We start from the raw sequence: 22,038 nt of genomic DNA, 5'->3' as shown, positions 1-22,038 counted from the left end.
TATAACCATAGTATCCATATTCCACAAAATCACTGTAACCATAGTATACATATTCCACACAATCACTATAACCATAGGATCCGTATTCCACACAATCACTATAACCATAGAATCCATATTCCACACAATCACAATAACCATAGTATCCCTATTCCACAAAATCACTATAACCATAGTATTCATATTCCACACAATCACTATAACCATAGTATCCATATTCCACAAAATCACTGTAACCATAGTATACATATTCCACACAATCACTACAATCCATAGGATTCATATTCCACACAATCACTATAACCATAGAATCCATATTCCACACAATCACAATAAACATAGTATCCATATTCCACACAATCACAGTAACCAAAGTATCCGTATTCCACACAATCACTATAACCACAGTATCTGTATTCCACACAATCACAATAACCATAGTATCCTTATTTCACACAATCAGAATAACCATAGTATCCGTATTCCACACAATCACTATAACCATAGTAGCCATATTCCACACAATCACTATAAACATAGTATCCGTATTCCACACAATCACTATAACCATAGTAGCCATATTCCACACAATCACTATAAACATAGTATCCATATTCCACACAATCACTATAACTATAGTATCCATGTTCCATATAACCACACTATCCATATTCCACACAATCACTATAACCATAGTAGCCATATTCCACACATTCACTATAACCACAGTATCCATATTCCTCACAATCACAATAGCCACCGTATCCGCATTCCACACAATCACTAGAACTAAAGTATCAGTATTCCAAACAATCACAATATCCATAGTATCCATATTCCACACAGTCACTATAACCATAGTATCCATATTCCACACAATCACTATAACTACAGTATCCATGTTCCATATAACCACAGTATCCATATTCCACACAATCATTTTAACCATAGTATCAGTATTCCACACAATCACAATATCCATAGTATCCATATTCCACACAATCACAATAACCATAGTATCCGTATTCCTCACAATCACTATAACCATAGTATCCATATTCCACACAATCACTACAATCACAGTATCCATATTCCTCACAATCACAATAGCCACCGTATCCGCATTCCACACAATCACTATAACCATAGTATCCGTATTCCTCACAATCACTATAACCATAGTATCCATATTCCACACAATCACTATAACCATAGTATCCGTATTCCTCACAATCACTATAACCATAGTATCCATATTCCACACAATCACTATAACCATAGTATTCATATTCCACACAATCACTGTAAGACACGATTGTCCTGAACAGATGTTTCCAGTTTCCCCTCAGTAACTTTAAATCCCCTGTATCAACCACAAATAACCTTGGCTCCGTGAAGTACTTCACAACACCCTTCTTCTGCTCACTTCCCTGAGAAACCTTGCTGTATCTTCACACTGTACCCATCATTGCAATGAAGATTGGCATCCTTCTCTGTGATCATAATAATATTTTGTCTACACTGGATCAGTTTCAATATCTCTTGTACCTGACTCTAACTCTTGGAAGCTAACAGCATAGCAGATAAAGGAAACTGACTTTTAATAGATGTCCCATCACTAACTGAGATGATAAAATGCTTACATCTCAAAATGGAATTTTCCCAAATTCCAGTAAAGCCAGGTGCACCCCATTGTAGCAGTCACTGTTAATGCCATATGACTTCTTCTAGTAGATTCTAATAGCCTGCACTTGAGCATTTGATTGTAGACCGTTAGGACTGGACATCACATTGAAACTCCCATTGCTCCAAAAATCTCTTGAGTTCTGTACTTCCATATCAGGGCTGTTAAACTGAATTATCACATCTTGAATTATGTTGCTTTAAAAACAGCTTTTAGGGCACTGATCACACCTCTTACTATAGTACCTGCTAACCTCATAACTTCAGGAAACTAAGAATAATACTCAGTACTGATCAGATATACACAGTCTTGATGACAAAACGTAATCCTTCCCAGATTACTACTTGCTTTTCTAGAACAGATTATTAAACTGTCTCTTTGCTTGGGTTATTACTATAATAAACATTAAACACAGCACAGTTATGAAGTTCTTGTACAATATGCAATAACAATCCAGGTCAGTACAGCCAATCACAAGTCTTCTCTCCCTATTTACACTTCATGGTTCTTAATTATGACTCCTTTACTCTTATCAATATTCTTTTCCTTAGCTGATCAGATGCTCAAAATTTATTGGTCCTTAGAATCACATCTTGTATCACACCTCTCAACTGTCCAGATTTTCGCAAAATGTCCAGATTTCTGCCTCATACTTCTGGTAATTCCTAAACAAATTGTGGTTTTCTGTCAAATCAAGACTGAGGTCACTATATAATGGCATACATTTGGGTTTCAGACTTCATATCATTCAGAAAATGCATACCAACACAAATCCTATTATTCTAGCAACGATATAAGAGCAATATATATAAAACTGTCCCTACTTTTATGTCTTTGTCCCCCCCCAATTATTTTAGGTTTTGTTCAGAATTCTTACTCTAAGAGGTATGTCTTGTATACAGTCAATACCTTCAGTGAAAGAAATGTATGGTGTGAATTTTAATCTATAGACATCATCAATATGTACAAATGTTCTTGAAAAGTAGACAGACAGGGCAAAAAATCAGGACACTTAATTAGCATAAAATGTGCATACCAAATTAAGTGTAACCCCTTAAACTTTTATTAGGATTATAGCATACTACTCAGAAATACAAGTTTAAAAACCTGAGAGTGACAAATTATAGAAAAATATGAGTATATTGCTAAGTGTTTATTGTGTGATGACATTATTACAGAAAAGTCTTTCTTCTCTTTGAATTTTTATTCAGATTTTCTATTAGCTAACATAAGTACTAGTTGTGCGAATCACAAGAAGTCAGAGCCATGGAACACTTTGGTGCAGCACTCATGAATTTCTCTGAATTCCAAACTATGTCTCACAACTATGAAGCCGCAGCCCATTCTCAGTAATACTTTTCTGTAGCTACTCATCTTCAACATCTCCCACCCTTGGCTGAACGATATTTTCTCAGTTAAAGCTTGTTTTCTACTTGCAAGCACCTAAGACAGCTCCTAAATAGCACCTTTCATGTCACTTCTACTTGCAGCATTTGCCTTGCCCTGTACCACTAACATTGTACTCATTACCACATCGTCAGGCTACTTTGTCTCTGCTTCCCTGTTGCCATACACCTACAGCCTGTAATGGCAACTTCCCAAACAAAAATCGTCTTTATTACCTGTAGTTTGTTGTCCAGTCTCAGAATTGCATATTCAGTAATAGCCTTTTATATGATACTTTCATTAAGGATGTGGACAGGGTACAAAAAGTAGCCTGATACAACTCAATATATAAAACATATCAGTGAAGTAACTGCAGATTTCCTTATGTATACACTACAATAGAGAATGAAATCAAAATACTTTGACAGGAGTATTCAAATATCACAAAAACACCCGTCATAGGAAGCTTCAGCATCTCCCCTTTTTTCACTTGTCTCTGAGGATTATAATATGAAGCTGGGACAGCACATTATAATAACTATATCCAGCAATACAGCATAAGTGCATCTGTCTGTAAGTGTGATAGCAACAAAGACTAAACCTCCAGCAAACATAAGCAGAGCAACAATGTAAAAAGTACATACCGCAGACACAAAGGAGCCCTTGCAACTGAAGAGAAGCACAGCATGGAGTTAGTAAGCAGAACTATGACATCACAATACGAACAAATGCTGATGAATACCATTAGATGTACTTGTTGGATAACATTACCAAGATTATTTTAAGGTTCTGACAATACATTAGTCTCCACAGAGGTGTACACCCAGGCCCCAACACCAGCAGCAGCAGCAGCACTCACCTTACTATTATTTGTGAAGGGATGCAATGTCTAAAGCTTCCACTTGCATGACCGGAAAATAAAGCAACAAAAGGCACCTCTCTTTACTCACCAATGAGTGTGTGAACTAAACACCTGGGCAGTTCTATGTCAGTAACTGCCTCTGACTCACAACAACTTGCTCAGGTTTCACCTTGCTACTTCTTCTTTCGGCTTTTCCTGGTTAGGGGTCACCACAGTGGATCACCTGTCCGCTCATGATTGGCAGTGGAGTTTTATAGTGTCAAGTTGCCAGCCCAGCACCCAACCTTCCACAGAAGGCACACACATGCACACCTAGGGCCAATTTAGAGTGTTCAGTCTACCTACAGCATGTCTTTGGGATATGGGAGGAAACCGGAGCACCTGGAGGAAACCCACGCGACCACAGGGAGGACATGCAGACTCTGCACAGAAGGCACCCCAGCTAAGGATTGAACCAGAGAACCTCTTGCTGTGAGGTGGCAATGCTAACCACTGCACCACCGCAGCTGCCCAGGTTTCACCTTGCTACATTGCTCCTTTTTTACTCTACTATACATGCTGGGGTCATGACCTATTTCACCTCACTCCTTTGACTCTTGTAATATGCTTCTTATTTTCTTACTCTAGCCAACTGAATTGTGATTTACTGAATTGTGTCTTTGGCAACCAGGTCTAATGGAGAATAATAGCAATAACATGGTATGGGGTGGGGGGGTGAAAATATGTAGCACTCTGTCGTTAGGATAAAACAGAATACACTGAGAAAAATTGTGCAGTGAAGAGATCAGTAGTATGGCCACATTCTTCCCAAAAGATTTATACTTTGGTCACCCTCGTACAGTTACTTTTCAATGCAACTGCATTTTCATATCATCCTCCGTAGAGTTTTGAACTTTTTAAGCTTTGTTTGAGTAACAGGCAACTACAGAATTATCTGGCAAAAATGAATAATTTTCTGGATTTTGCTTCACAAAGGAGTGATACTTCTATAATTACATTAGTGTCTTCTCCAGTCTTGGTGGTACATAAATTATTTCTTAAACATATTCAGTAATGGATTGTGATTTCTTTTCATCAACATTTTTTTCCTCACTAATATAGGTTCACAGGTGTGTACTACACTAACAGCCACTAGGGCCTTTTTAAGCCTAGCCATGCATCCCAAACCTCTGAAAAAAAATTGGTACCCTTGCTAAGTGTAAGAAGGGGCTTGGGAAATTAAACATTTACAAGCAGGGGGCTAGGAAATGTACCATTTACCAGCAGCTTGTGTCCATTACAGACATAGATGCCAAACCATGGTCGAATTTCCTGTTCCCCATCCAATTGTACAAGTCATACGTGAATTGGGTTAGGGAGGAACTCTGCTTCACGTGGCTTGGGAGCCTGTTTCAGAGAATGGGTAGTCTCTGCGGTGATGGTCAAAGGCTATATAACTGCCTATATGAGTCCCCAAGTCCCTGACTACTGGGATGACTCTTAGGGGTGTGTTGCCAATATGATAGCTACCAAAAGTGGATGACTATCCAAAGGATACTAGTACACATTTCTTGGCATTTAGTTTTAGTTCATGACTCTGACACAAGTTATTTATCTGGGTCAGCCTTTCCTAGAGAGCATTAGTTTCAGTGGGGGATTCTATAAATGCTCCTAATTTGCAATTATCTGCAAATCTGGTTAGCCAGAGGCACTTGACACTGGTCTTAACTTCAGTGAAGTAGATGCCAAAAAGGAGCAGTACCAGGACCAATCCCTGAGGGACTTCACTTGTGAATGACCCCTTTGTAGAGGTGGACTCCCCAATTCTAACTTCCTGGATGCTGTCTGTGAGCCAGCTGGCTATCCACCTAGTGACATAAGAGTTTATACCTAACCTCTTCAAATTGTCAACAATGCCCAAGTGGGGTACTGTTTCAAATGCTTCATCCAGGTCAAGGTATACAGTATAAACCATTTTGCCCTCATCCATTGCTTTGTTGAGCTTCTCAAAGAAGTCCACCAGTTTGAGTTGGCATGACCTGCCCTTGACAAAACCAAAATGGGTTAGGTCCATTTTCTGGTGGATTCCTATATCATTATTGATCATTTTTATGATAATTCTTTCCATGGCTTTGCATGTGAGACCAGTGAGACTTGTGGGTCTGCAGTTTCCAGGGCCAGTAAATGACCCACCTTTCTGCAGCGGGATGACTGTTGCTATACTCCATTCATGAGGCATGAAGTCTGATTGGAGGCTATGGTCAAATAGCAACTGCAGAGGCCATGACAGATTATGTTTCATGCTATTTAGAAGGCATCCTGGAATATTGCCTGGACCCACTGATGCAGTGTTCTTGGCCTTAGAGGGAGTATTGCGGACCCATTCTCTAATGATAGTAAACAGAGTTATATTTGATGTCATTTCCTGAGGTGAGGTTGAGGGGAAGAGAGTGGTAAAGTTAGAGCTTAATTTTGTCTGCCAGTAGAATTGCTACATCTTCTGGCTCTGTATAGGTAGCTCCATTAACAATGAGCTCTGCACACAATATAATATACAACTTGCAGTTCTTTTTTACTCAAACATATCTTATATTACAATCATTTAAGTCTCTGAACTCAAAAGCAACTGTTTTTTTCTTCTTCAGGAACTACTCTTCCACTTCTACCTTGTCTTACATGTAGCTGCCACATGACTAATTTGTTCACATCAAAATACTTTACTTTGTGTACCCCTGTCACCAACTGTTAAAGTATTGTAGAGCTCTTTTCTTTTTCTGTATCATATTACTTGTAGTTCTAGTAATTTACCTAACAACAAATTTAATTATACAGCATTTGGAAATTTCAAAAATACTACATCATACCAATAAACTACATGGGGATTTGTTTATTCTCCAGAAGAAGCATTTGTGTTATGGCTCCAGTTTTTTCACAGTCTAGTTCTACGCTTTCAGACATTAAGGCACAACCCACATATATTAGATCTGTAACTCTAATTTTACCCTTAATTTTTTCAGCTTGAGTTGGTTTTCTTTTCAGTCTCTTCACTAACTCTGTCAAGTCTCACACTGTGTCCCTTCGGTAACTATGTCAGCCTCACACTGTGTCTTTGGTAACTCTGTCAGTCTAACACTATGCTCTTCTTTGTTCTGATCATACCTCTGAACCTCTTACAGCAAGAAATCTGGATAAAGGCATAAATAAAAGTGGGACAGACATTGCTCTTACAAACTTAGAAAGTTGATAGAATAACAGGTTTTGTATTAGAATGAATTTTCTGAAGGGTATAAAGTCAGAAACTCAAATCTCTGTCATTATTTCCTAACTTCAGTCTTTAATGATTTGCCACTAATTTGCCAGAAAAACACATTTTTTTGAAAAACAGACCAAAAACAGGAGGCAAAAATCTGGACATTCTGTGAAAATCTGTACAGTTGAGAGGTATAGAAGTTCTGATCTCACACACTCTCATGTCATCAATAATGGATGCTGCTATTCTTTAGGAGAAGCTTGTACATCCATTAAGGAGGAAGTAAGTCTATATTATTAGTAGAACACACTGGTTGACAGTCCACAGCAGTTGGAAGTGCTTGGTACATTATCCTTTTCTGATGTTGACTATCATGAAGGCCCACCTGTGCTAGGGTTACCAACTGTCTCTCTTTATGCAGGGCAGTTATCGTTTGGGCAGCAGTGTCCTGTGAAAAATATGAAAAATGGCAACTGTTCTGTGATTATAGAGTTAAATATATTTCTCAATTTTCCACTAATGGTTGCATAATAGACTTAGTTTGCACAAGAAACATAATATTTTAGGAAACAATTGAAACAATTCAAATTGTACAACAGTGAGCTTTTATTTTGGCAAAAAAGTGAAGTCATGTCGTTTGCACTGGTTACTGGTATGGTTTTTCCAACAAACTCTTGTGCTTCTGTAAAAAAATGTCCCATTTTGGACATTTGAAAAGGTGGCATACCTAATCTGTACACAAAATAATAGCAGGGTTCACATTTATATAATGCATAATAGGAGTCTCATGCGTAAGCGGAGTACTATAACTGAATATGTTTGTACACTGAAAGCCGAGGGCGGAGCTTCTATCTGCTGTTGTACGATTGGTGTAGTCACAATTGATACTGCTACATTAGTCGCTTCATCTGCAGTTGAACTACGTGCAGTCCTCTGTTCCCTGGGCCAAGTGAGCACCCAGTTGTTTTTGAAATCACAGACATCTCGTTGTTCTTTCTTCTTTTTCTGAGCCAAAAATCTCTGCTCATAAGCAGATACATGATCAATAAGCTCACAACACTGTATATCTGCAAAATCATCACCAGCTTCCTTATATAATTCATTCTACAATGATTGTATTTTACTAATCAGCATATGTTCTATAGGCAGAAAAATGTCTATTGAAAGCTTAATATATTTGAAGCTAGCATCCAAATTTATTTGTTGCCACTTGGCAAGTAAGTCCAGACAAGACTCCCCGTAAGTGGGCATACTAAAAACACGTAGTCCTCTGGGTATTACCTTTAGGAAAATACATGCCTCAAAGTGAAGTCTTTGGCACTGAAATATTTTAAGTTGGTACAGTTCATTTTCCATTTGCTTCATAATGTTACGAACCTTAAGCTTCTCTCGTTCAGTGTCAATGCCTGATGAAATATCCATATGTGCCTCAATGTCCAACAGTGGATTACTGTCCATGCACATAAAATTCACCAAGCATTCACCACTACTCCTCAAAGGTACAGAATTCACATTTATATCACCTGATGCAACAAATCCTTCAGCCATGTCCACAGGAGGTAGGAACAAAAGCAGCAAACAAGTAGAAAAATGAACACACCTCTAAGTGATGCACTGTACCAAAACCAAAATTAAACCAATTCCGACAAAGAAGTCGGATGCAGTTCCACAGCTGAATGAACAAAATCCAAAAGTTCGTAAAAACAAAGAGCTTTAATGTGGAGATGGTGGATTTTAAGGCTCAGAGCACATAAGGGCTCTGGCCTTAATGATGTTGTTCCCCTAAAACCAGAACTTAATAGTAGAGGTTTAAGATAATATGTATTCATTCACATATATTTTTATATGTATATGTGTTTTTTATGCAATATATATTTTAGAGATAAACTATGTATACATGCTTTTAACCACAAAGGTTTTTTGGTTATGCTGACTTCACTATTACAAGATTTAATGAGATGCCATAATAGGTTGATTATTTAATTGGTTTTACTTACTCATTGTAAACATAAGATGTTTTTCAGTTTCATTCTTTGAAATGAAGAAGCAATTTTTAAATTGTGAAAGCACCCATCTCTCTCCACATTAAAGCTCTTTGTTTTTACAAACTTTTGGATTTTGTTCATTGAGCTGTGGAACTGTACCTGACTTCTTTTGTTGGACTTGGTTTAATTTTTGTGTTGGTACAGTGCATCACTTGGAGGTGTGTTCTTTTTTCTACTTAATTACCAATGCACACTTAGAAATCACACCAGCAATTATTTTCTATGGAGAGCAGTACACAACATTCTTCTTCTTAATATCTTTTCATGTGGGCATCTGAAGCTCTGGAATTTCACATTGACCAATTGTAGAGGAATCATATGTGGTTTTACTATGAATCATTGACTTCCTCATAGCCAGTAATCCAAAATGCTTAAAAATAATGTGCAAAACACGGAAAAGAGATACATTTAACTTTTAGCACTTTTGCAGGGCATTTATATATATATATATATATATATATATATATATATATATATATATATATATATATATAGAGAGAGAGAGATACGGATCCCTTTCTAATACTTGAATAGCCGTATCATCGATTTTCATTTTTGTGAGATGAAAATTGTGAAAATGACAAACTACACCCAATAATCAAAAATGGTATTACTGCATTCCAATCTTTATTTCTATCCATAAATCTGCAGAATTCACTAGTACTGCTACAGCCTATACATATGAATACGAACATTAGGTTAAATAATAAAATGATTGATCTCAAACCATTCCCAATAATTAAAGAATTAACAGTATGGGATATCCTACAGTACAAGGAAGATACACTTGATAAACTAAGAGAAAAATTCAAGATGGCTGCTAACTATAATTACATCCTTCGTCAAATGATATCAACAATAAACTTAAAATATTCAAAACACAAAATAGAAATACAAAATATAGAGAATACCTAAAACATATTCAAAGCTCTAGCAGCTAAAGAAAAAATGATTTCAAAAACCTATACATTAGTAAATGAGCTAAAACACAAATCCACGCTACTCTACTCAAGATACTGGGAAAACATAAATAATAACATTACAATAATACAAAAACAAGAAGCCATAAACAATACCTTAAAACTTATACCTTTCAAAAACTTCATATACACACAACTGATGATTAACAACAATGCATATTATACCCTAGCTGTTCTCAAAAACTTTGGTTACAAAAAAGCTCGCTGTGCCCCTTCTGCTCTAGGGAAGACATGGATATTCTCCACATCTTCTGGAGCTGTGAGAAAATCTCTAAGCGCTGGTGTTCTTTGAGAATGCAACTAGAGAAAGTTGGTTATGCAAAAAACACTCTCTTTTTGTGTTCTTGTAAAAAAAAAAAAAAAAAAAAAAAGTTGTTGTTCTGGTCTTTGGTGCAGGCTGGAGAAGTTGTTTGACCGCAACTGAGCTACAAAATATAAGTATCTTTTGATTATTTTAACAGATTACTGTTTTTATAATTTAATATATATAAAGCACTTTGTCTATTCAGAATCTTCAGAAATCTTTTTCTGTTTAAAAACTTTCATAGCTTGTTGTCTTAGGCTATTTTGTCCCACCCTCCCTCCCTGTTGGTGTCTTGCTCTTATACTTGGTGGCTTTGCAGTTGCCGCCTACTGTGACACACCTCCCAGTCTAGTGTCATTAGCTCATTCTTCTTAATACAGAGAGAACATTTGATAAGGCCTTCTGTTCCTCCTTTTTACCTTTTCAAAAGTAAAACAAAACTTTTTTTCTTTTTCGCCTGAACCTTCTTGTGTTCTGACTGTCCTTCTCAAACATATTGGAAATATACAGTATATTTCAGAGCATTTGTTATAACTGTATTTGCTATAACTGATTTAAGTATTTTTTCTGGCTTTTGAATATTTACTGCTTAGCGACTGCATCTTAGCCTGTTTATACAGCTCTGCATTCTATTTAAACTGTTTTTGTGTTGATTAACTGTTTTGCACTCTTAAAAAGTTATTTGTTGCTTAATTTTACCTGTAGGCTAACACACTCAAGTGTGCTAGCCACTTAAAAGCATTTATAGCATTTACTGTCTGTTTTTTTCCTTGTCTCTGTAAAAAAAAAAAAAAAAAAAATCTCTTGTTTTCCCACCTTACTGAACTAGAGTAGTCCAGTTTCAGATTTGTTGATCCCTGGGCTTTGTTTTTAGTTCCTGTTACTGATCCATTGCCTTATTAGGAAGGAGGGAAGTTTCTTTGCTTACCAGTGGGAGTGGGAAGCACTGAGCAGCCTTTTGTCCGAATTGGTGAAGTTTCAGCCAGAAACTAGTAGTCTATTGGTCGCTTTGGGCCAATTCTAGCTCCTTTCAGCCCCCTGCTATAAAACACGCTAAACACGTGTTTTCCAGCTTGTACCAACTCAGCACAGATCCTCGTGGTGGCCTGCAGAGTGATCCAAGCAGCAGAGAGCTAAAAGAGTGACTTTCTACCAGATATAAGTATTTTTGTGGCTTTCCCACTGTTATTAAGCTAGCGACTGCATTTCGCCTGTTTTACTGCTACTTTAAGTGATTTCTGCATTTTACACTGTTTATTGCACTTTAAGTTACTAATTGTTGCAAATTGTTTCTGTAGGCTACACACTAAAGTGCGCTAGCCGATTTACAGCATTTATAGCATTTACTGTCTGTTTTTTCCTTATCTCTGTAATAAAACAAAAATCTCTTGTTTTCCCACTTTACTGAACTAGAGTAGTCCAGTTTCAGAGTTGCTGATCCCTGGGCTTTGTTTTTAGTTCCTGTTACTGATCCATTGCCTTATTAGGAAGGAGGGAAGTTTCTTTGTTTACCAGTGGGAGTGGGAAGCACTGAGCGGCCTTTTTGTCCGATTTGGTGAAGTTTCAGCCAGAAACTAGTAGTCCATTGGTCGTTTTGGGCCAATTCCTAGCTCCTTCAGCCCCTGCTATAAAACACGCTAAACTGTACTGCTGATCTAACCAGCATATCCTATAACTGAAAAGTTCATCTCTACTTGATTCCCAAGTAGACTATTCTCTATCTGTAAAGCCTAGCACTTACTCCTACAGTACTTGCACCTTGATAAAGCACTCTTATTATAGATAGTACCCCACCAGCCTAAAACCCACTTCCCCGGAGTCCTTTGAAAGTTCTTTATCTACTACTTCTAGTATGTCGAGGATCAGTTGCTAGTGTCCTCTCCAGCTCAACTGGTGAACCTGGGAATATTGAGGCAATGTTACAATTGCCTCATGTACACAGACAATCCTCTCCTTCTCCCACAAAACACAAATACATGCGAGAGATGCAACTATACGGCCAAACTGGAGGCTGAGCTCTCTCAACATAGGACTGGCAAGACCAGACAGGAGGAGAAGGCAACCACACACAATACATACCCAGTCACACATGGTACCATCACAACTTCAAATCATACACATACTCACACAAAGACATACTCGGAGGCTCTGATCTAAAATTTACCAAAACAGCAGAGGCCACCAAAGCAGACACCCAAACAACTACCACCTCACGACCCAACACATGCAACACATAGACCACACAGTCAGAGTGTCAAACAGTCACAGCCCTTAAGGCCAAACAAAATGCCAGACACACTTGTCATTGGTGATTCCATAGTCAGACACACTGACGTCCCGCTCACCAGACTGAGTAAGGAGAAGGTCACAGTAAGCTGCCAGTCGGGCGCTAGAATCCGCCACATAACGCAAGCACTCAGGTCTCTCAACAGCAGGTACAAGTACGACTCAGTCATTGTCCACGCTGGTGTCAACGACCTGAGACGGACGACCTTGGACTACATGAAAAGGGACACCGAGGAGCTCTCTGATTATGTAGCCCAGGCAGGTATGACCCTGACCTTGAGCAGTATCCTACCTTCACCTAGAATGATGCCACAATACAGTGATAAGATGATCAGCTTTAATAATTGGCTTAAATTCTGGTGTCATTCAAAGGGGATCCAATGTCTGTCTGCCTGGGATGACATGCTGGACAAACCACGCTGCTTCAAGGGACGGCTTGCACCTGTCACCCTGGGCTTCCGGATATTGGCAAAGGCTCTTGCCACCCCATAGTGCCTTTTTAGGCAAGGCTCAAATTCTAAACCTACCACCCTAGAACACCAAAAGGAAAAAACTAAGGGTAATGCTGCTCAATGCCAGAAGTCTCAATCTCAAGATGCACGCACTCGAGGCCCTTCTCAATATGGAGAACATCGATGTCTGTGCTGTGACAGAAACCTGGTTCAAGGCTCCTGAGAGCACCCCAGCACTAACAGGTTTCACCTCATATCATACGCCCGCCCCAAAATCCGGACAACACCAAGAAAGGAGGGGTGTCCATATTCATAAAGGACACCCACACCTCAAGGTTGGTGGCAACGACGATGCATCGGAGACCATCCAGGTGCAATTAACCATAGGCAAGACTGCTCTGCAATTTGTAGCATGTTACAGGCCACCCTCTCAAACTCAGGAACCTCACATGGCCTTCCTGAAAACATTGGAGGGATAAATGTATCTCCAAACACCATCATACTAGGTGACTTCAACTACCCTAATATAGACTGGGAACACTACTCAAGCCCGAACACTCTAACCCAAAGATTCCTGGAGTTCATAAACTCAAATGCCATGGAACAACTAGTCACCATCCCCACAAGAGGTGAAAACATACTTGATCTCATCATCACGAACATGGGATCAAAATGTTCAACACCGAAGTATACCCCTCACTGGTGAGATCAGATCATAAACTAATCTCGCTGGAGGTCCTCATCCTGCCCCCACCTGAAACAAAAAGACCACAGTGAAAAACTTCTCAAAAGCCGATTTCACACTTCTAAAAACTAGTGTGGTCTCCTTTAAGGCCCCTGAGCCAGTGGTAAACATTACTCAAACCGCTGAATCACTTACAAATGCCTTCTACCAGCACCTACAGGACTGCATGGATCAGGCAATCCCAAACAAAACTAAGACTCTCTGTACCAAAGGCAAGCGTCCAGTCTGGTGGACCCCAGCCATAAACAAGCTCTACAACAAAAGGAGGAAGCTACTACAAGATAGAGCAAAATCCTTGAAAGGTAAGACACCTTTGATCATTATAAGTAAAAAACTAAGAGCTCTCATAAAATCATCCAAGGCAAATTTTGAGAGAAAAATCGCCAAGGACTCTAAAGACAATCATAAGGCATTCTTTAGCTATGTTAGAAACCTAGGAGGAAACTCCCAGATATGCTCAGAATTAGTTCAAAATGATGTGAAAATTACTGAACCTACACACATTGCTAACATACTGGCTGACAGGTTCAGTGCAAACTTCTCCCCCCCATCTCCCCCAAAAGGAGAGATATCTATTCCAGAGGATTGTAGCCCCCCAAACATCTCCAACGCCCAGGTGAGAACTGCCCTCATAAGGCAAAAAACACAGCATCCATGGGACCGGATGGTGTCCCCGGCTGTGTGCTTCATGAACTCAACGAGGAATTAAACCCACAGTTAGGACAGCTGTTTAATCTTAGCCTCACCTCAGGATACGCACCCAAGGAGTGGCGCACGCGACTGTGGTCCCACTTCATAAGGGCGGTGCCTCCACAGACCCTGGAAATTACCGCCCCATTAGCTTGACAAGCCTTATCTGCAAAGCCATGGAGAGGATCATAATGGAACTCATAAATAAAGACATAGGGAACTTGCAGACTTTGGATCCAACCCAGTTTGGCTTTGTCAAAGGCAGATCCTGCCTCTTAAACTTGGTTGACTTTTTCGAGACAGTCACCAAGGCCATTGATGAGGGAAAGGCAGTCCATACAGCCTACCTCGACCTGGCAAAGGCCTTCACACAATACCCCACTCAGGTATCATCAAAAACTCATCAGCTTGAATGTAAACCCATACATCACAAGATGGGTTGCAAACTGGCTAAGCGACAGAACCCACAGGGTCAGAGTTGCTGGAGCCATGTCAGACTCAAAGCCTGTCACAAGTGGTGTCCCACAGGGCTCAGTCCTGGGTCCACTCTTGTTCGGCATCTACTTTTCTGAAGTACAAGCAAACACAGGAGGGTTATGGCTGACAAAGTTTGCAGATGACTGCAAACTGGGTGCCATAGTCGAAAACACATCTGACACAGATATCCTCCAGAAGGGCCTCACAGAAACGGATAACTGGTGCCAGAGCCATGGCCTGAAGTTAAACGCCAAAAAATGCATAGTCATACCCTTCGGGAAAAACAAGGTTACCCCTAGCTACCATATAGGTGACAATCCACTGAGCACAGAAAAAGTCATCAGGGATCTGGGGACCCAAGTTGACAGTAGTCTTCGCTTGACACTCATGTTGCTAAAGTAGTTAGGAAAACCTTCTATATCGCCCACCTGATCATGAAGGGATTCACATCTAGATCAAGGGAGGTCATCGTCCCCTGTACTCATCACTCATTAGACCTATGATTGAGTACAATGCCCCATTCGAATGTATCTGACCAGACACCTGATGCAGCTTGAAAGGCCCCAAAAGTTCCTCACCAAAAGGATAAAGGGTCTCAAAAATATGTCTTATGCTGCCCGACTGAAAGAACTCCAGCTTTATTCAGTCTCATACCGCTTGCTCAGAGGTGACCTGTGCCTGACATATAAGGCCATGTCAAACCCAGATTTGATAAATATGCTTCACCTCAAAAAATCTAGATCCCTCAGAACCACAAGGGCGGGAGACTTAAACCTTGACACGGTTATAAATAGAACGTGCTGGAGGGACAGATTCATCACCCAGAGACTCCCTATGCTGTGGAACAAAATCCCGGTACATGTGAGGCAGAGCACCTCGCTGGCCTTGTTCAAGAGGAATCTTGACCAATGGATGGGAGATCGCAGATATACCCCAGGAATTACTTCAGTGTCACTGCTTGACAGAGGCACAGCAAAATGATAGGCATAGTTTTTATTCAAACTAAAGGGGTGGCGAAAGCCACATAACTATGGGCTAGGCTTATAAATGCCCTTGGGCAGATAGCCTAGTATGAACCTATGAACCTATGAACCTATGAACAATGATTTTGCATATAATTCCTAGTTCAATAAATGGAACGCACAAGCATATCTTAGTTACAGTATGCACACTACTCAAATTTTACATTTCCAATAATTGAGTTAATAATAAAAACATCTCATAGAACAACTTTAAAGTCATGGCAGTTAAATATATCACCTCCCATAAACTAGCTACTAAAAGTATTAAAAAAAGAATTTACTTTCACACATACTGGAACACTCTCCTAGAGACAATTTAGCTTACAAAATGCATAAAGTTAAATGTCAAATAGCTGACTGATACAAAATAAAAACTCTCTATGTTTCTGATCATAAACAGTTGTATCACTGACATATAACATATACTTCTGGGTTAGTAGCAAAAGGATGGCTTCCAGCATTGTACATACTGTAAATATGTGATTAGTTTTTATAAGCTTTCAAGTTTTTTTTTTTAATTTTATTTTTGTTTCTTTTTCTTTTTCTACCATTCAAGGCAATTAAAGGTATCCTAAATATACTAACCTAATACTCAATGTTATGCCATAACTCTGCTTTATTGTAACCCCTAGATATGTTGTAACCATGTCAATTATTAGTTTTAAGACTTCTTATTAATGTTTAAATGTTTCTTTTCTGCAAAGTGTGGCTACCTTTACTCATCTATGTAATACATGCTGTATTGTCTGTATTATTTTGTATTCATATTTATTTTTAGTAGTTGTGAAAATACAATAAAAAGAAATTTTCAAAAAAAAAAAAGAAAATTGCGAAAATGAAATACCCAAATGGCAATTTTTTCCCAGGGCAAGTAAACACTTGTCCAACATGCCCTATTCTACACTGTAATGCAATCCTGGAGTTGGTATATATAATTAGAGGGGTGTGGGGGAGAATCTCCCACATTGGGTGGTATTGGGGATGTAGTCCCCACCTAGGTGGGTTTTATTTACTCCAGTGTATGTTTTACTGAAGTCTGGGCAAGTGTTTACTTGCCCTGGGAAAATCTGCATTTCAAGTATTTTGTTTTTGCGATTTTCATCTCGCAAAAAACAAAATTCAATGATATGGCCATTCAAGTATTAGTAAATCCATACAGACATATATATATATATATATATATATATATATATATATATATATATATGCATACACATATAGATACATATATACACACATGCGCACATGCATACACATGAGTATAAAAGCCAAACAATTGTAAATACCTTTACAGCAACAGAATTATATTAACTATCAGTGAAAAAGACCGGGGCATTATATAAACCATTACATAAACTTTGATTTATTCCTATGACATACTATAGAAAAAGCCTCTGATTTAGATTTTTAATGCAAATACTGAAATATAGCAGATACGTATAACTACTGAGAAAAAGAAAATAAACTATATCTGTAGTTCGGCATCACATTTGGATCATGCGACATTCGTTACTTATGACTGTCCCTGAGAAATGCAGTTCAGCACTATGTCCTGCTGGTGACTGGTGTGTTCGTTTTAGTTCAGTTATGTTAATATGTCATAATTATATCTGCATAGCCAATAGAAGCTACCAGGAAGAAATGCAACAGAAAGTTTGGAAGAGAAGCAAAAGCTGGGGGAACAGCGTGTCCCTACAGGAGGTACAGGTCTGGAAGAAAAACAAAAGAAGGAAATTTATTATCATTTTCAAAAACAATTACCTTAAAATAATTTACTGGCCACAAGTCAAAAACCAAGAAGACTACCTTATAGTGCATATCAAAGTTCAGGAGGAACTTCACTATATATGTGGTTCTGTATGTTATCACTTACAAAATATATGGCATTTGTGGCTAACAGATGAAATTTATTATACAGACTAGCAATAACCGATTTGCTGTCCAGTAGAGACAATAATATGTAAATACCACAGCCTGTACAAAACTAAACCTAAATTAGTCTAGTCACCACTGTCAGTAGGAAAGGACTGGTCATAATTTAGCCGTATCTTTCTGTAGAAATGGTATGTTAAAAAGTAAAGATTCAGAGCACAGCACTCATTAAGGGAAGGCAATCAACCCAACTATCACACTACTTATTGCAGCAGATTAGTATGATGAGATCACTGTATGAGCATAACAAAACTGCTACATAACAAACTCATGCCTAAATATTAAATACATTAATAAGTGGTTTTATATCAAAACTTTGCACAGGCATATCAAACAAGCATTTTTCAGACATCTACTGTAATCTTAGCAAATGCTCTCTCCATGATCTGTATTATGAAGTACCAGTCCAAAATGTGAATGCAGAATAAACTCAGAAAACCTTAACTTTTATACAAAATGTAACAGAACATGAACTATTCCACTTTTTTTTCTGCTAAATCAACACAAATGTCACAACGAAATGAAGGTGTATTTGTGCAGGTTATGTAACTATCTTAAGCAAGTGGTATATGGTTTTCTCAGAACTGCTGCCTATGACAGAAAACCAGTGGTTTAGCAAATTCACATATAGAGAAATAGACTTAAGTTCAAATTCTGGTCCAACATACACAGCTTGCAGTACAAACAGCACAGTAACCCATTCATACTCTGACTACTCCCATTTCAGAAGAATCATGGTTCTACTTTGACATCCACCCCAATTGCTGAGTTCCTCATGTTGTCATAGAGAGTAAATGAAGCTCTGCAATGACATAGCCTCATTCCGCTGCTTCTACTTGTAATCGCATTGTTGTAATCACTGTCTAGAATCGATGACTACAGCTGAGAATGGAAACAGACACTGGGTTGTATACAAATGAAGGTTTTGTGTTATAGCTCAGCTCTTGCTTAACCAACCCAGGATGGTACTGTACATGTAGTACTGCTGCTGCAGCAGGTCAACCCAGGCTGGTACTGTACATGTAGTCATACTGCGGCAGCAGGCCAAACCAGGCTGGTACTGTTCATGTAGTACTGCTGCTGCAGCAGGCTAACCCAGGCTGGTACTGTATATGTTGTACTGCTGCTGCAGTAGGTCAACCCAGGCTGGTACTGTACATGTACAGGGCGGCACAGTGGTGCAGCGGTTAACGTTGTCACCTCACAGCAAGAGGTTGTCTGGTTCAATTCTCGGCTGGGGTGCCTTCTGTGTGGAGTTTGCATGTTCTCCCTGTGTTTGCGTGGGTTTCCTCTGGGTACTCCGGTTTCCTCCCACATTCCAAAGACATGCATCTGGAGCATTTCTCCCCGGGCCTCTGCTGAAAACAGGCTCTGTGGAACCTAGTCGGACTTTCCCGGTCAACAAATGTTAAATAAAATAAAAAATAAAAATAAATAAATGTAATACTGCAGCTGCAACAGGTCAACCCAGGCTGGAACTGTACATGTAGTACTACTGATGCAGCAGGCCAAGCCAGTCTAATTATGTATATGTAGTACTGCTGCTGCAGCAGGACAACCCTGGCTGGTACTGTACATGTAGTACTGCTACTGCAGCAAGTCACCCAAGCTGATACTGTAGATGTAGTACTGCTGGTGCAGCAGGCCAACCCAGGCTGGTACTTTACATGTAGTACTGCTGCTGCAGCAGGTCAACCCAGGCTGGTACTGTACATGTAGTACTGCTGCTGCAGCAAGTCACCCAAGCTGATACTGTAGATGTAGTACTGCTGGTGCAGCAGGCCAACCCAGGCTGGTACTTTACATGTAGTACTGCTGCTGCAGCAGGTCAACCCAGGCTGGTACTTTACATGTAGTACTGCTGCTGCAGCAAGTCACCCAAGCTGATACTGTAGATGTAGTACTGCTGGTGCAGCAGGCCAACCCAGGCTGGTACTTTACATGTAGTACTGCTGCTGCAGCAGGTCAACCCAGGCTGGTACTGTACATGTAGTACTGCTGCTGCAGAAGGTTACCCAGGCTGGTACTGTACATGTTGTACTACTTCTGCATCAGGTCACCCAGATGGGTACTGTACATGTAGTACTGTTGCTGCAGCAGGAAAACCCAGGCTAGTACTGCACATGTAATACTGCTGCTACAGCAGGCCAACCCAGGCTGGTACTGCACATGTAGTGCTGCTGCTGCAGCAGGTCAACCCAGGCTGGTACTGTACATGTAGTAATGCTGCTGCTGCAGCAGGTTAACCCAAGCTGGTACTGTACAAGTAGTACTGTTGCTGCAGCAGGTCACCCAGGCTGTACATGTAGTACTGCTGCTGCAGCAGGTGACCCAGGCTGTTACTGTACATGTAGTACTACTGATGCAGTAGGCCTGCCCAGGCTGGTACTGTACATGTAGTCATACTGCTACAGCAGGTGACCCAGGCTGCTACTGCACATGTAGTACTGCTGCTACAGCAGGCCAACACAGTCTGGACTGGTAATACTGCTGCTGCAGAAGGTCACCCTGGCTGGTACTGTATGTGTAGTACTGCTGTTGCAGCAGGTCACCCAGGCTGATACTGTACATGTAGTACTGCTGCTACAGCAGGTAAACCCAGTCTGGTACTGTAAATGTAGTACTGCTGCTACAGCAGGCTAATCCATTCTGGTACTGTACATGTAGTACTGCTGCTGCAGCAGGTCAACCCAGGCTGGTACTGTACATGTAGTACTGCTGCTGCAGTAGGACACCCAGGCTGGTACTGTACATGTAGTACTACTTCTGCAGCAGGTCACCCAGATGGGTACTGTACACACAGTACTACTACTGCAGCAGGAAAGCCCAGGCTGGTACTGCACTTGTAATACTGCTGCTACAGCAGGCCAACCCAGGCTGGTACTGCACATGTAGTACTGCTGCTGCAGCAGGTCAAACCAGGCTGGTACTGTACATGTAGTACTCCTGCAGCAGGTCAACCCAGGCTGGTACTGTACATGTAATCATACTGCTGCAGCAGGTCACCCAAGCTGGTACTGTATGTGTAGTACTGTTGATGCAGCAGGTCACCCAGGCTGGTACTGTACATGTAGTACTGTTACTGCAGCAGGTCACCCAGGCTGGTACTGTACATGTAGTACTGCTGCTGCAGCAGGTCAACCAAGTCTGGTACTGTACATGTAGTACTTTTGCTGTAGCGGTCAACCCAAGCTGATACTGCACATGTAATACTGCTGCTACAGCAGGCCAACCCAGACTGGTAATGTACATGTAGTACTGCTGTTGCAGAAGGTCACCCAGGCTGGTACTGTATGTGTAGTACTACTGATGCAGCAGGTCACCCAGGCTGGTACTGTATGTGTAGTACTACTGATGCTGCAGGTCACCCAGGCTGGTACTGTATGTGTAGCACTACTGATGCAGCAGGTCACCCAGGATGGTACTGAAAGTACAGTTTTGTAACTACCATAAATGTAGATGTTCGAGGATCCACATTGCTGCAGTCCTTACTATTGGGTAGTCCGCTGTCCAGTCGGCCCGAATACCAGAGTATATGGCTGACGTCGGTCAGGGCGCATTAGACTGACGTCAGTACGTCAGGGTACTAATGCGCATGACCGACGTCATATCCTCAGTCTTTTCTTGCCCCAGATGTCAGAAGACCCTAAAAAGACAAAGCCCAAAATACCTGCACCAAAAATATGTACAATATATACAAAAATATATACAAAAATATCAGCATATAACCTCACCTACACAACCACCCCTAAACACAGAGGGAAGGAGGAGGGTAATTGGACTGTAGCAATGTGGATCCTCGAACATCTACATTTATGGTAGGTACAAAACTGTACTATGTTCTTCGTTCCACATTGCTGCAGTCCTTACTATTGGGTAGAATCCCAAAGCAGAGGTAAGGAGGCTGGCAAATCATAAAGAAGTAGGAGCTGACAACATGCCTT

At 40.1% G+C, this 22,038-nt stretch overlaps 1 protein-coding gene across 2 annotated transcripts in view; it reads right to left on the bottom strand.

Annotated features, from left to right (window-relative positions):
• Nucleotides 1-22,038, bottom strand: part of EDNRA (endothelin receptor type A) — a 1,533,935-nt gene that overhangs the window by 1,470,155 nt on the left and 41,742 nt on the right. The gene's annotated exons all lie outside the window — the stretch shown is intronic.

The sequence above is a fragment of the Protopterus annectens genome, chromosome 2.part1 (genome assembly GCF_019279795.1).
Source record: "Protopterus annectens isolate FY-2018-M chromosome 2.part1, PAN1.0, whole genome shotgun sequence".
Classification (NCBI taxonomy): Eukaryota; Metazoa; Chordata; order Ceratodontiformes; family Protopteridae; genus Protopterus; species Protopterus annectens.
The sequence above is the reverse complement of the archived record's forward strand: the minus strand, read 5'-3'. Positions and strand labels throughout refer to the sequence as shown.